At 41.8% G+C, this 15,982-nt stretch overlaps 1 protein-coding gene across 3 annotated transcripts in view; it reads right to left on the bottom strand.

The window, feature by feature from the left end:
- The window catches only part of LOC105519652, a 294,464-nt gene that overhangs the window by 27,160 nt on the left and 251,322 nt on the right, over positions 1-15,982 (bottom strand). Inside the window, exon 4 of one of the 3 annotated variants that reach the window (XR_001003009.1) lies at positions 12,471-12,564. The exons of the other annotated variants lie outside the window; for them this stretch is intronic. The gene's annotated coding sequence lies outside the window, so the exon portion shown is untranslated. The remainder of the gene's footprint in view (positions 1-12,470; positions 12,565-15,982) is intronic. 3 annotated transcript variants of the gene reach the window in all.

The following is a 15,982-nucleotide window of genomic DNA, read 5'->3' as shown; positions in this document are numbered from 1 at the left end:
CAACTCTCTGAGCCCTGCGAGTCTCTAGGCTGGGGCTGGGCTCCCTGGCCTTCTGCCTAGAGCCCTTAGGCAACCAAAATGAGAGCCCAAGAGAGCCAAGAGCCACAAGGTTATTTTTCTAAGACGTAAAGTGAATTATGTCATCCACCCAGACCTCTTTGTCCAAGAGAACAACCTCGAGTCTCCTCCTTCAGGACCCTCAGATAGATCTTCCCAGAAAAAGAGTAGGGGAAAGAGAGAGGAGGAGACACTGGAGCTACGGGGCTGGAGCAGCTGGATGGGCCTCTGACAGCAGAGGGAGGGGCAATTGCATAGGAAACCAGAGAGGGACAAAGTGAGTTATGCTTAAGAGAGCTTGAGGGCTATAAAGCTCAATGTTTATGTGAATATAATCAAAGGAAAGGGGAAAGATTTGGGAGAGAGACACCCGAGAAAACCCCAAGAAGCCACAAGACCTAGACAACAACTGCCAATCTGGTAATGACTGGGTGTGCTGTGGAGTTGGTGTTTATCCCAGACAAAGCCAGTGCTTTCCTGAGATCTGGTGACAATTTGGGGCACATATATTTAGGGAGGAGGACAAGCCCTGGGAAGAGGTTTTGAGTCAGGAGACCTGGGGTTGGGCCTCAGCCATGTGGTCCGCGGCTCTCCGGCTCTGACAGCAGAGTCCCTTCTGCTGGCAGAGTCTCTGCCTGTGAGTGGCAGCAGGCCAGCCCAGCTCCACTGGCCCTCCTGGATCTAAGAAGTCTGTCTTCTCAGGCCCAGGCTTGCAAAGGCTCTGGCTGAACTTCATGGTGACCTTGCCAGTGCACACCTGAGCCACACCTCACGGCTTCTGAGTATATCTGAACCTCAGGCAACGTTTGGTTTTATTCCTAACCTCTTACTGCAGAACAGAGGAAGCCAGTTTAGAGTCAAATCCTCACGAGGCTTCTCTTATTCCAGAGTATTTATTTGCTTGGTGATTTTGAACCATTTATTTGGACACACAAAGTTCTATCTGAGAAAGAACCATTGGCTCCAACGTCCTCAAACAATGCTAGTTTTAGATGCTGACAGGGTCTCTAATAGGAGGCAAAGAAACGTAACACCCAGCCAGGCAATTGCAAGATTGAATGTGAGAGTCAAGCTTTTTGAGAATCCTTCTAAAAGCCATGCGATAAGGGATTGTCACAGTGAGGATAACAAATTCACGTCTAAGGGATGAAGGTAAAACTTACTCCGATGCTCTGCAAATGGCTGTGGGGGGTTACTCTTCCTGAGAAGTACCCCTCAGACTTGGAGTCGCTGCATCCTACTTGATTTAACTGAAGCAAAGGTGATGTATTCATCAACAAACTGTGACATAATTAAAAGAGATCTTGTGTCAACAAAGATGCTGGTGCTATAAAGGAGGTGAGTAATGTGGGAAAAAGCAACGTTTTCAAACTCATGTAGTTTTATTTTATTTTATTTTATTTTTATTGTTTGAGATGAAGTTTTCTGTCACCCAGGCTGGAGTGCAGTGGCACAATCTTGGCTCACTGCAACCTCTGCCTCCCAGGTTCAAGCCATTCTTCTGCCTCAGCCTCCCAAGTAGCTGGGACTACAGGTGTACATCACCACACCTGGCTAATTTTTTGTATTTAGTATAGATGGGATTTCACCATGTCGGTCAAGCTGGTCTCGGACTCCTGACCTCAGGTGGTCTGCCCGCTTTAGCTGCCCAAAGTGCTGGAATTACAGGCATGAACCACGGCACAGGGCCTATTTTATTTTATTTTATTTTTTGAGACATAGTCTTGTTCTGTCACCCAGGCTGGAGTGCAGTGACACAGTATCAGGTCACTGCAACCTCTGCCTCTTAGGTTCAGGCAATTCTTGCACCTCAACTTCCCAAGTAGATTGGACTACAGGCACCCACCACCACACCTGGCTACATTTTTGTATTTTAGTAGAGTCAGGGTTTCACCATGTTGTCCAAAGTGGTCTCAAACTGAGCTCGGCCTCCCAAAGTGCTAGGATTATAGGCATGAGTCACTGTGCCAGGCCATACTTACGTAGTATTTTAAATATGCACGAGTAACTATGTTGCTAGTTAAACAGATATTTGACTGTTCTCTATATGCCAAAAATTGTTTATAACATCACTTAAAATTTTTCTCATTGAAAAAGTCACATACGCAGTTATATTAAAATCAGCATATGCTATATTCTCTAATCTAGAAATAGAAAATGTCCAAGATACCTGACTAGACCTAGTCTGTGCAGTTCTCTGAAATCCTTCTGAATCAGCTGCTACTCTGAAGAAGACCACTACACACATGATGGACCCAGCCCACCCTTGGCCCAGGCCCTGGTGCACCCAATTTCAGTGTAGACCCACCCCTTCATCAACTGCATTGGAGTGGGTCTTCAATCCTGTCCCATGGTCCCTATGGTAGATGCCACACAGGTTGCAGTGGAAGATCTTTAGATGACTTGGTGACAGGTTCATGACCATCTGGTTTCAAGGTGGGCTGTCAGGCAGGTACCAAACGGGCTCTGTGGGACCAGAGTTTGGGTGTGTGTGTGAAGTTGGAGGTGGTGGAAAGAAGGCAGAGTGACTATCCTCATGGTGCTGGCAACAAAGAGTGGCAAACCCGCATTTTGGGTCTTTCCTCTTCTTTTATCTTCCTCACTGGCTACTGTCATCTGTAAAGAGCTCCAAGTCTTCATGTATAGAAAGCATTCAATGGGCGAGGAAAGCCCAGTCCCTACACTGGGGGATCTGCTGGCTCTATAGTTCAGAGACCCACAGCTGGAAGGACAAAGTTTGCCCTCTAGTGATTTCTTCATCATCAGCCAGTTTTCCTTGAAATGTGACTGACTCATGTTCAGGGGAACTGATATTCTAGTTGGAAAGGGGGAAAGGGAGACAGGATTATGGGGAGGGTTGTTCTCCATTTTCAAAATAAAGAACTTTGACTACTGCACTTCCCCAAATGAGGCTTTCTCTCCAGGCACATCTTCTGGTTCACAAGCTGCTCAAGAAAGGCCAGAAGGGTCACTGCAAATCCCATTCCATTGTTCCTCCAGATCCAGCTTCCCAGAGATTAGGGTCAGCTCATCCGGAAAGGAGCCTGTGGGATCAGTGAAGTCCTAGTGTAAGACATTCCAAGGAACACCTCTGATTCATTACTCTTTGGAGACTGGCTCCCGTTAGCAATTACTGGAAATAATGGCTGTCCACGGAGCATGGCTGGGAGTATGGCATGCAGTGAGGATATCATAAGGTGGGCCACTGATATATGGAAATTAACCCAGGAGCCCACAAAGGCAACAGCTATGGGCCTGGTAGGATCTGAAGATTTATTCTCCAATGGCTCCTGGAAGTACTAGGCCTCCCTCCATTGGTTTGCGCATCTATATCCTCAGCATTGAGAGTGTCCAGCCGGGCTTAGTGTCTACCTCAAGTCTTGGGTCCTTGGTTGCTCAAAGGTGCATGGTACCTCCAGCTGCGGAAAACACGGGGGAAGAGCTACATGACAAGTCACAAGAAGCTCTCTGGAAATATCTCCCAGGTGCCCTCTTCTAGAAAGAAACACTTCTCTGTCAAAGCAGGCCTCTCTGTGGGTCTCTGGGCCTTCCTATATAGGCTAGGCTCTGGACGACTACACCAGCCTTGTAGGCACACCCTTCCCAGTGCTGAGAGGTTGTTTACAGCAGGGCCGCGCATCCTTTCTGAGGCCAAAACCGAAACAACAACAGAAACAACATAAAACCCCCTTTCTGAACCACAGCTCTGGCTTGGCGTGTAATTTTTGAGAATACACTTCTCCATTCCTTGAGTGGTTACCTTTGTCTTTATGGCCCTGCTATTTATATGCTCTGAGAACTCTCCAGAAACTCCTTTTCCAAGAAATGAGTTAGCCCTTCAGTGGCCATGTTTACAGAATTTCCTGTTTTCATGATATCTGAAGAGGACAAAACGTTGGTACCTTCCAAAATAATCAGAGTTTCTGACAAACCTTGTGGACCAATGTTACTGCATTCCAACTACGTGCAAACTACCTGTCACATCCACACCTCAAAACCTCGCCCAATTCCTTACTCTTCAGTTATTTACTTCCCTTTCCCCCAGTGCCATAGCTATGGTGTGAGAATGGAGTTTCCACTTGGCAGCTGAGATCTGGAGTTAGAGTGGAGGAAAGCGGATCAGTTTCCCCTCTCCCCTATAGACATAAGTATGCATGTACATATACCTGGGCCCATTTGAGGACAAGTCATCCATTATGCAATGAGGTCTTAGGTGGCACTCCAGTTCTGGTGAGTGTTGTGGTACAGTGGGAAAAAAAAAGAGGTCTCTGGAGCCATAAGGACAGAATCCTGGCTCCATTAGTTGTGAGAAGTGATCACATGCTCACTGAGTCTATTTCTTCATCTGTGAAATGGATTGTTGTGAGGACAGAGATAACATATGATCATATGTTATGGGATTAGTAGATGGCAGCAGCTATTGGTGATGATGATGTCATTTTCATCATCATTATTGTCATGACTAGTAAGCCTACAGATCTTTAAAAAATAGCTCCTGGGCTATAAACTAATTTCCAGCTAACATTCTTGCTGGGTCAAAGTGATGTTAGGTCTAAATTTTTCAGGTTCTGGGTCTGAGCTACAGAGATTTATACACTGCATGCTGTTGTCAGCAAAGATTATAGGCTCTGCCCCATGTGTGAGTGCACGTGTGTATGTACACAAGGCCTCCTATAGACAATGCATTGTGTCCATTGTGCCACAGAGCCAGCTAGGCCTTCTACAGAGAATGAAGTCAACCTCTTCCTGCACCTTCATGGGTTAAATAAAGTAGGATGAAAGTATTTGTTCTTTCTTTTTCAGGATCTCACCATCAGATTAGCCACCCTTTGCTGAGACATTTAAGAGTTTGAACACACACACACACACACACACACACACACACTTGCACATAGGACAACTATTTGGAGTCAAATAAAGCAGACAAATTCTGGAGGAGAGTCAGCACTTACAAAAAGAGAATGGCAGATGACCCAGATGTTAGAATTAGCAGGTAAGGATTTTAACTATGTTCAGTCATGTAAAGGAAAAGATACTCCTAATGAATAAAAAGTTGTAAAATTTCATCAGAAAAATACAAACTATAAAAAGCAACCAAATAAAAATTCTAGACTAAAATGTAAAATATCTGAAATAAAAATTCATCCTCTAGCAGAATAGAGACAACATAGGGAAGAATCCATGAACTTGAAAAGGGATCAAATGAAAATGATCGAATCTAAAGAAAAGAGAGAAAAATGGCAGAGAAAAAAATTGAACAGTTTCAAGGACTGGTTCAAAAATATTAAAATATCTAACATAGGAGTAATTGGAGTTCTAGTTATTCTAGTAATTTGTACTCTTACCTCTAGGAAGGAAGAGAGTAAATGGAGCAGAAATAAATTCCCAAATATGATGAAAGATATAAAACTTTTGATTTAAGAAGCTCATCATACTCCAACCAGAGTAGCACCTAGAGACATCATAGTTATACTGCTGAATTCATAAATAAGGGAAAAAAGATTGAAATCAAATAAATAAAAATGGCACATCACATGGAACGAAGGAGCAATATTTGCTGATTTCTGATAAACAAAGGAGGCCAAAAGATAGGGAAACAACATCTTTAATGTGCCAAAAAGGAAATTTCAACCCAGAATTCTACATATAGCAAAATTATCCTTCAAGAATGAAGGCAAAATAAAGACATTTCAGAAGGCTAAGAGAATTCATCACCAGTAGACCTGTACTAAAGGAATTTCCTTTAGTATTTCCTGAAGGGAAATGATACTGTTGGAAATAGTGAATTTCTAGATAAATAGAAAAGACTGGCGCTTTTTCTCTTAATTTATTGAAAATACATATGATTGTTTAAAGCAAAATTTATGTCTTTTGGGGTTTGTCACTTAGGTGTGATGCCTATGAAAATTACAGTATAAAAAGTGATTAGGGATGGGTGGTTTTATGTAACTGCAAGGTTTCTACATTACATAAATGGCACAGTCTTTCTTTTCTTTCTTTTTTTTTTTTTTGAGATAGAGTTTCACTCTGTCACCCAGGCTGAAATGCAGTGGTGCCATCTCAGCTCACTGCAAGCTCCGCCTCCCAGGTTTACGCCATTCTCCTGCCTCAGCCTCCGTGAGTAGCTGGGACTACAGGCGCCTGCCACCACACCTGGCTAATTTTTTGTATTTTTTTTTTTAGTAGAGACAGGGTTTCACTGTGTTAGCCAGGATGGTCTCAATCCCCTGACCCTGTGATCTGCCCGCCTTGGCCTCCCAAAGTACTGGGATTACAGGTGTGAGCCACCGCGCCTGGCCAAGTGGCACAAACTTTAATAGGTTGTGAAAAGTAAGGGAAATGCATTGTAATCTCTACACAATCAATTTAAAAAGCGAAGAAGTGGCTGGGCACGGTGGCCCATGCCTGTAATCCTAGCACTTTGGGAGGACGAGGCGGGTGGATTGCCTGAGCTCAGGAATTTGAGACCAACCTGGGCAACACGGTGAAACTCTGCCTCTACTAAAGTACAAAAAATTAGCTGGGCATGGTGGCGTGCACCTGTAATCCCAGCTACTTGGGAGGCTGAGACGGGAGAATCGCTTGAACCCAGGAGGTGGAGGTTGCAACTAGCTGAGATCATCTTATCGCATTCCAGCCTGGGTGACAGAGTGAGACTTTGTCTCAAAAAAAAAAAAAAAAAAAAGAATAAGTAAATAAGTATAGCTAGAAATAGGTAAATTAAGAAATAATTCTAAAATATGTTATGATACGTTTAAAAGAAAGCAGAAAAAGAATAAAGGAACAGAAGTTAGAGGGGATGTAGTCAGAAAACAAATGGTAAAATGAAAGACATATATCCAAATGTGTCAATAATTCCTTTAAATGCTTATGGACTAAAAACTCCAATTAAAAACAAAGATTGTCAAAATGGATAAAAAAGCTTTCTTTAAGGGATGCTTTTTAAACAGAAAGAAACAGATATATTAAGAGGAAATAAATAGAAAAAGAAATACCATGAAAAGAGTATAAGAATATAGGACTGTTGAAGTGTCTGTATTATTATCAGAGGACATTAAATTCAAAATAAGAGTGTTGCCAGACATAAAGTTGGATATGTTATAATGATAAGAATTAAGAATTAATTCATCAGAAGACATTATAATCATAAATGTATATAGGCCTAGTAACAGAGCTTGAAAATATATGAAGCAAAAATGACAGAATTAAAAGAAGTAGACCATCCCACAATCATAGTTGGAAATTTTAACATCTCTCAATGACTGTTGATAGAAAAACTAGGCCTAAAATCAGTACAGATATAAATGATCTATATAATATCACCATCATCTTGACTTAATTAATATTTATAGAAAACTACACCCAACCATTGCAAAATATACCTTCTTCTCAGGTGCACATGGAGCTTTTCTCAAGGTAAAGCATATGTTAATCCATAAAATAAGTCTTGATAAGTTGGAAAGAACTGAAATCCTACAGAGCATTTTCTCTGACCACAATGGAATTAAGTTAGAAATCAGTAACAATAAGATATCTAAGAAGACTCCACATGTTTACAGTCAAACAACTCACTTATTTAAAAAAAAACAAACAAACCATGAATTAAAGAAGAAATCACAAAGAAAATTAGAAAAGCTTTTGAGCGGAATGAAAATGAAAATGTTACATATGAAAATTTATGAGCTCTAATTAAAGCAATGTTTAGAAGGAAATTTAGAGTTTTACATACTTACATTGGAAAGAGCAAAGCTCTAAAATCCATAACCTAAGTTTCCACCTTAAGAGTCTAAAATGAGGGAAGAAAGAAAGAAGAAAAAAAGTAAGAAAGGAAGGAAGGGAGAAAGGAGGAAAGGAGGGAGAATGGAAGGGAGGGGAAAAATACAAGAAAAGGAAAGAAAAAAAAGAAAACCCAAAGTAAGTAGAAAGGAAAGAAATTCTATATATAATAACAGAAATAAATGAGATAACAACAAAAATAGAGAAAATTAACAAAGCCAAAAGTCTGTTCTCTGAAAAGATCAACTCTAAGTAGACTAATTAAGAAAAAGAGAGAGAATACAAATAATATCAGAATGAAAGAGGGGTTATCACTGAAAATGCTACAAGCATTTTAAAAAAGCATAAAAACATTATGCTAACAAAATAGACAACTTAGATGAAATAGACAAATTCCTTGAAAAACACAATGTACCATAACTCATGTATGAGAGGCTATTGAATTTAATTACATTAATTAATTTATTTTTTGAGACAGGGTCTTGATCTGTCGCCCAGGCATTAAGTGCTAAGGTGTTGTTCCAGTCACTGAAGCCTCGACCTCCTGGGCTCAAGTGATTCTCCCACCTCAGCCTCCCAAGTAGGTGGGAGGTGCAAGCCACCATGCCTGGCTAAGTTTTGTATTTTTTGTAGAGACAGCGTTTTATCATGTTGTGCCAGGCTGATCTCGAATTCCTGAGCTCAAGAGATCTGCCCACCTCAGCCTCCCAAAATGCTGGGATTACAGGCATGAGCCACTGTGTCCAACCAAAATGTATTATTTTAAGAAATCTTCTACAAAGAAAAGTTTGGTCAAGATTATCTCATTAGTCCTGTAAAACATTTAAGGAAGAAATATAATAGTATCATTATTTCACAAACTCTTTCAAAAATAGAAGAGGCAAGAACACTTACCAACTTATTTTAGGTAGTCTTAACTATTGCAATAATGTAAGTAAAAAAAAAAAGTAAAGGCATAACGATTTTAAAAAGAAGAATTACAACTCACTCTTCACATGATGTGATTGTTTATGTGGAAAATCTTAAGAAATGCAAGAAACAAGTATTAGAACTAATACATCAATAGAACAAAGTCACAGGATACAAGGTTAATATTAAAATATCAATTATACTTTTTTATATAAGCAGCAAGAATTTGAGAAATGAAATTAGAAAAACAATTTTATTTACAGTATCTTCAAAAAGCGTAAAATACTCATGAATAAACAACAAAAGATGGACAAGATCTCTATGTTGAAAACTAAACCATTATTGAAAGAAATTAAAGAAGACACACACACACACACACACACACATACAGAGTATCATGTTTGCAGATTGGAAGACTCAGTGTTGTTGAGGTGCCAGTTCTCCGCAAATTGATCTGTAGAGTTATTGCAATCCCAGTAATAATGCTAGCAGACATCTGTTGTAGAAATTTACAAATTGATTCTAAAATTTATATAGACATACAAAGAATCTAGCGTATCTATAACAATCTTGAAATAGGAAAATAAATCTGGAGTGCTCAAACTACATGACTTTAAAACACTATAATACCAACATGATTACATGGTCATTTGTTTGCCAAAGGTACCAAAGCAACCTATGGGGGAAGAAAAGTCTTTTCAAAAAATGGTGCTGTATTAACTGGATGTTCAGATGGAAACACACAAACAAAGAAAACTTTAACTTATTTCTCACATCATATACAAAAATTAATTCTAAATTATTGCAGAGTTAAATATAAAATCATAAAACTTTTAGAGAAAATATAGGAGACTATCTTCATAACCTGGAGATAGGCAAATGTTTGATAGACAAACAGGCCACAGAAAGCAGTAAACATAACAGAAAATGAAAAAATTTGTCCCTGTTAAAGTTGAAAGCTTCTGCTGATAAGTGATACCATTAAGAAAATAAATAGGCAAGCCATAGATTAGGAGAAAATATTTACAAAATATCTGAAAAAGGATTGAAATCCTGGGTTTATAAAGAACTCTCTTAACTAAATAGTAAAAAGATAAACAATCAATCAGAAATGAATTAAACAGTTTGCATAGACAGTTCACAAAAAAGATACTCAAATAGCCATTAGGGATATGAAGAGATACTTATCATTACTCATCAGGGAGATAAAAATTAAAACCACAATGAGACACCTCTACACTTTTAACTTAAATATTAGTAAGGATGTGGTAACTTCTTATAAAGCTATACAAACACCTACCCCCCTCAGCAGTACCACTCCTGGGGTTTTTCCCAAGAGAAATGAAAATTATGTTTACAAGAAGAATCACCGAGAGGAAAACTGGAAACATCACATGTTCATCAACAGGAGAACGGATAAGCAAACTGAGCTTCATAGAATGGAATATCACTCAGCAATAAAAAGGAGCAGTTCAAGAGATTCTCATGCCTCAGCCTCCCAAGTAGCTGGGATTACAGAGATGCATCACCATGCCTGGTGAATTCTCATATTTTTAGTAGAGACAGGGTTTTGCCATGTTGGCCAGGCTGGTCTCAAACTGCTGGCCTGAAGCGATCCGCCCACCTCGACTTCCCAAAGTGCTGTAATCACAGGTGTAAGGCAGTGTGTCCGGCCTACAAATAACTTTTTTAAATTAAAAATGTGGTTCCCAGATGCAGATGCAATGCGTGTGCTTTGCCCAAATCACCTAAAAATAATAAGACATTTTTAGAGTATCAGGCATCCTTTGATTTATTTACTAATATTTATTGATTGCCTAAGAGATAAGGCACAGTGAAGCTGGCAGATACACATGTATCTCCTCACCTTCAAGGAACTTAAAATGGGCATGAAAAGTGGTCCACAGGAATTTGAAACCATGAAAGAGGTTTTAAATAATGGACTTGATGAGTGTATATACGTATGTTATAGACAAAAACCCAAAGAGCCTTCTCTCTTGCTGTCTCTCTCTCCCCTTCCTATTCCATTCCCTCCCACCTGCCCAGCGTCACCCAGAATCTATACTATTTCTCTAACTCATGATACAGGGAAGTCAGGTGTAGTGAGTGTGGCCAGGGTGGGTGGACGTTTGAATGGACTCAGCCTGACTCTGGGAACATGTTAGGGTCTTTGAGGAACCTTCTGAGCCTTGCGTCCACATGCAAGGTAGAAACTGCAGTGCAGCCTGTGGCTTTCCTGACCCTCCCTGCAGCTGGTGTGAGGAATGGCCCCTGGTAAACATGTTTTTCTTGGTTCCAGACGTGCTTTTCCCCACAGCTGTTCTCTTCTGGCATCCAGGTTCAAAAGCACAACCTTGGTCTTCTCCCTCCCTGGGGGCCCTAATGCAGGGCTGTGTGGTTTTTGGACCCTTGGGCTGCTTTCCACCAGAGGCTCCCTTGCTCTTCCCACCAGGAAGCATATATGTTCACAGGGCCTGCAAGAGCACAGGAGCCACCGAGGGAGCCTCCTCCCAGGGTTCCGTGGTTGAGGGCAGATGAGAAAGATGAAGGCCAGGGATGGGGGATACTGGCAGGTCCTCTCCATGAGACATCATCTACTCATCCTTCTCCTCCTCCCGTGATGTGGGCAGGCCCACGCTCAGATGCAATGATTTTGATACTCTGAGATTAAGCTTTCACTGCAAGAAAATGGGACTCAGAGCAGAAATTATGCTGTTGTTCACCAAAATGAAGGCTATGGTCTTATACCACACAGCCACCGACTCAGATGTCTGCACCTTACTCCTACATGATGGAAGCTTCATTAAAAAAAAAAAAAAGTACGCAAATAAAAACAAACAAACAAACAAAATACCAAAAACAGAACAGATAGAACCAAGGAAAGAACAGGGATAAAAACAAACATCCCTTCAATTTCCTTTTTGACTGTTTCTTCTTGTCCTATGGGAGACTGACAGTCAGTTGTAGTGGAAAGAGCACTGGATAGGGAGTCTGGAGAGCTTATTCCTGTTTCCCACTGTGGGACCCCAGGCAGATCACAGCCCTTCCTGGGACCTCCATCTCCTCCTCATCTGCTCCAGCTCCCTTGAGATGCCATGATTCATGAAACTGCCTTGGCCATCATATGATACACATCTGTGGGGTTAAAGAGGGCATCTCACAGGAAGGGTGAAGAGTCACAGCAGCTGAGCACTTTCTGTATATCAGGCCTCAGCCAACTGCCTGTGTGAGATAGGAATGCCATTTTACAGATGAGGAAACTGAGGCTTAGAATGCTAAGTACCATACCTGAGTGAATCAGGATTTGAATCCACATGGACATCAGACTTTCACATACATTGGCCCAGGCACAGTTTGAGACTGAAATTAAGAAATTGCGTTTCACATCATTTTGGTTGGTTTGGTGGTCATAGTTGCTGTTTTTCTGCCATAATTAGAATCCTGCTGGAACCACACCCACCACGCTTGAAAGTGTTTTTTTACTCTAGTGCACTTCAGTGTTTGCTCCTACGGATCGCATCATACCTCTGGGAGGCAAGATGCTTTAACAAAGAAGGACAACTGAGAAAAGAATGTCTGTTGCTTTCTGGATAAAGTATCAGCCATTTGATTGCAGTTTGCTAATCTTAAATGTAACTTTTAAAATACACTTGTGATTTATTTTCTTTTTGAGAGTCAGGTGGAGTCCCGCATTTGTGGGACTTCATTTGTGTTTGCAAATACAATACTTTGAATAAAAATGTGGTGTGGAGCAGGCATGATGCCCTCACCAGTGCAGCGGAAGATGTGGGCTGTCCTGCCTGGGTCTCCTTTCTGGCCTGCCTGTGGAGGAAGGGGTAGAGGGCAATGTAGGGATGAGAGCCAGGGCCTGGGTGTGGGGAGAGTTGATAAGGTAGTGAGCCCACGGACCCAGGTCCTGGAAGAGAAACAGGCAAAACTAGAAGGAATTAATTATCATCCAGTAGAATGTTCCTGGTGAGGATGTGGACTTTATTCAATTATCCAGAATTGAATGAATCAGTTCCCTGCCAGGGTGATCAACTGAGCCTTGCTTACCTGGGACTTTCCTGGCTTTAAAACCCAAAGTTTCCTGGGAAATTTCTCTGTTCAGGCAAACTGGGATGGTTGATCACCTTACCTGGGACTCATGCTTGGCCACTGAATCTCCAACCACAACTATTCACCTATTTTACAGCGAGGCGATTGAGGGAGCCTTGTGTTGACGTTAGAGTTGTGAACATGGTGACTTGAGCTGTAATTTTGTCTCTGGGGCCATGGGATTGTTTTCAGTCCCTGGACATAGGACCCTCATGGACCACATCTCTTTCTAACCTGTAGGTGCCGTCAGCCCCTGCTGTAGGCTTGGGCACACCCTTTCTGGTTAAACAGTGAGGACGGACAGAGCATAGGATAGCCTCCTGGTCTTGGTAGCCAGTGTGCAGAAGATGGTCCTGAACCTCACGGTGCTCCTTCTTTCTGACCTCGGGCAGAGGCCATCCTACAGACAGGAATTTGGAGCCCCAGCTGGAATAGGGTTGGTGCCCCACCTCTACTCCTTGGTTCTAGAAAGATCAATCCGAGAGTCAGGCATGTTGTACAGCACCCATTCCCCATATAGTCATATAAGTGTCTGTTTTCAGCACAAGACAGATCCTTTTTCCACTCCGTCCCACGAGGGCCAATTCCCCCATTCTCCAAGCTCCCCTGAGAGAGGCAAAGGCCCCTGTGAGAAGCTGAGCTTTGAGCGTGTTCCTTTCCTGGGAGAGCCATTTTGTATCAGTGGAGGCAGAAAACACCAACTGGGGGACAAAAGAGATTTAAATGGGCTTGCCTAATACAGCACATTAATACATGCGGGTACAATGTTCATCTAAAAGAGGCCCTGTTCATAGGTGACTGTGCAGCACTAAAAGCATCTGAAATTTTAGTCCTCAATTTAACTAGTTTTTTAAGTTTGTTGTTGTTGTTGTTGTTATTGTTTTGTTTTGAGACAGGGTCTAGCTCTGTTACCCAGGCTGGAGTGCAGAGGTGTGATCCCGGTTCACTGCAGCCTCTGCCTCCTGGGCTCAACTGATCCTCCGGCCTCAGCCTCCCAAGCAGCCAGGACCATAGACATGCACCACCGCACTTGGCTAATTTTTGTATACATATATATTTTAGTAGAAACTGGTTTTGCCATGTTGGCCAGGCTGATCTTGAACTCCTGGGCTCGTGTAATTCACCCACCTTGGCCTCCCAAAGTGCTGGGATTACAGGTGTGAGCCACTGCACCCTTCAATTTAACTCTTGAAAAGTGCAAAAATACTCTGTGCAGCAAGAGGCAGGTAGAGAAGTGTTGATATTTAAATGAGCTTAAAAGGTGAAAATTGCATCCGTGGCACTAGCAACAATTGAGAGCCTATTACAAAGAACACCGGTTTCACTTTCCAAAGTGGAAAGACAACACTAGCAGGGACTTCATAGCCTCCCTTGATAAAACAAAATTAAAGGCAATATAATTTAAAACCATCCTATCAGTATTATTGGATATAGTTCAGATTATGAAGTCATGGTACTGTTGAGAAAAAACAGTCACCAGATTCTCTTCTTTATGGGCCTGTGGGGCTGGGATGAGGAGATACAGTAAATCATGACACAAGGTCAGTTTTGATTTTCCACTCTCAGACTGAAAAAAGTATATGGAGTTTGATGTTTGTTTTGGCTAAACCGAATGCTTTTTCAGTAAAATTAATGTTGAATGAATTATAAATAGGCTTTACTATTGAGGGCAGTTGCAAGGAGGTAAAGGGAAGAAGAAAAGTCACATTTCAGGCACCTGGGACAATTTTCAGCATGTAGAACCAAACATACAAAAGGCACTTATAACATGTTTGCTAATGAGATGAAAGCAGTCTTGTGTTTCTAATTTGAAGACAACGGTATAGTGCTATGCACACAGTAGGCATTCAAATAAATCCTTTTTGTACTGAAATGCAAACTTGACTGAATAAGCCTTGCCAGTGTTTGCTACCTCTGAACTCTTTCCTAATCTATTTTTCTCTAACTGATACTTCAGACACGACAATCAAGTTACCTTATGTCATTAGAGCACAAGGAATATTCCTGCTGCTAGAGCCTAAGAAATTTGGTCTCTCTCCCAGACCATCACTCACACACACAAAAGAAGTGCAAACTGCACACTAACCCAACACCTAATTCAAGTCCAAATCCTAACCCAAGTCCAAGGTCATACACTCCTGACTGAAGAGCAGGGTTCTCAGGCACAAACACCTACCTACACCAAGGGGGTGCAGTGCACGGTCTGCTGCTGTTTCGCTCAAGACCCTCAACACTGGCTTAACTTGTCTGTAATCCTCTGGCTTTCTTGGAAGTTTAAACCATTTTTCTTCTCCCTGATACAATTCCCTTTAGGGTTGAGTCACTCAGCTCTTTCACTGTCTCACTAACCACACTCTTAGCTCTTAGTTGCATCTCCTGTCCCTCATCCACTGATCCCTCTTTTAGATTCACTGTGTCACAGTAATAATAATACATCCTGGGTGTCAGCTGCGCCTTTTTTTCTGCATCCTGCATACATGGGGTCAGTCTGTTTTTAATCACATGCCAAACTCAATACAGAACTCAATCCCTCTTGAAGATAACCAAAAAGGTACACTTTTCCAAAAACGTTAGTGAGAAGCACAGACTTTACAGAAGATAATGTAAAGAGACCATGAAAGGGGTTAACGTTGCACATTCCAAAGATGAAAAAGTAATTCCTCACTGAATAATTTTTTTTTCCCCAAAGTTCTTTGTCTTTTGAGGCCTCGTTTCTGACCCTCTTCCCACTAGAATCTCCATCCTCACCCAGGAAAATCAACTCCCTGTCCTCTCTTACTCAGAGTAGCTCCTCTGTCCCTCTGAAGCTTAGGTGTCTAGCCTTGGCTTTTACTGGAATCAAGCTTAATTGAGGTCAGTTCTCTCAGAGTGGGTTCTACCCTATAGGAGTCTCATAAAATCTCCCTTGAGACATCAGCTCCACTATTATCATCACCACCACCACTGCCATCATCTTCACCATCATCACCACCACCACCACCACCACCATCAGCACCACCACCAAATCACCACCACCATCACCATCACTGCCACCACCACCATCACCACCACCACCAAATCACCACCACCATCACCATCACCACCACCATCACCATCACCACCACCACCATCACCACCACCACCTTCACCACCACCACCATCA

Source organism: Colobus angolensis, unplaced genomic scaffold, assembly GCF_000951035.1.
Source record: "Colobus angolensis palliatus isolate OR3802 unplaced genomic scaffold, Cang.pa_1.0 Scaffold356, whole genome shotgun sequence".
Classification (NCBI taxonomy): domain Eukaryota; kingdom Metazoa; phylum Chordata; class Mammalia; order Primates; family Cercopithecidae; genus Colobus; species Colobus angolensis.
Note: the sequence above shows the minus strand (reverse complement) of the source record. Positions and strands in the feature narration are given on the sequence as shown.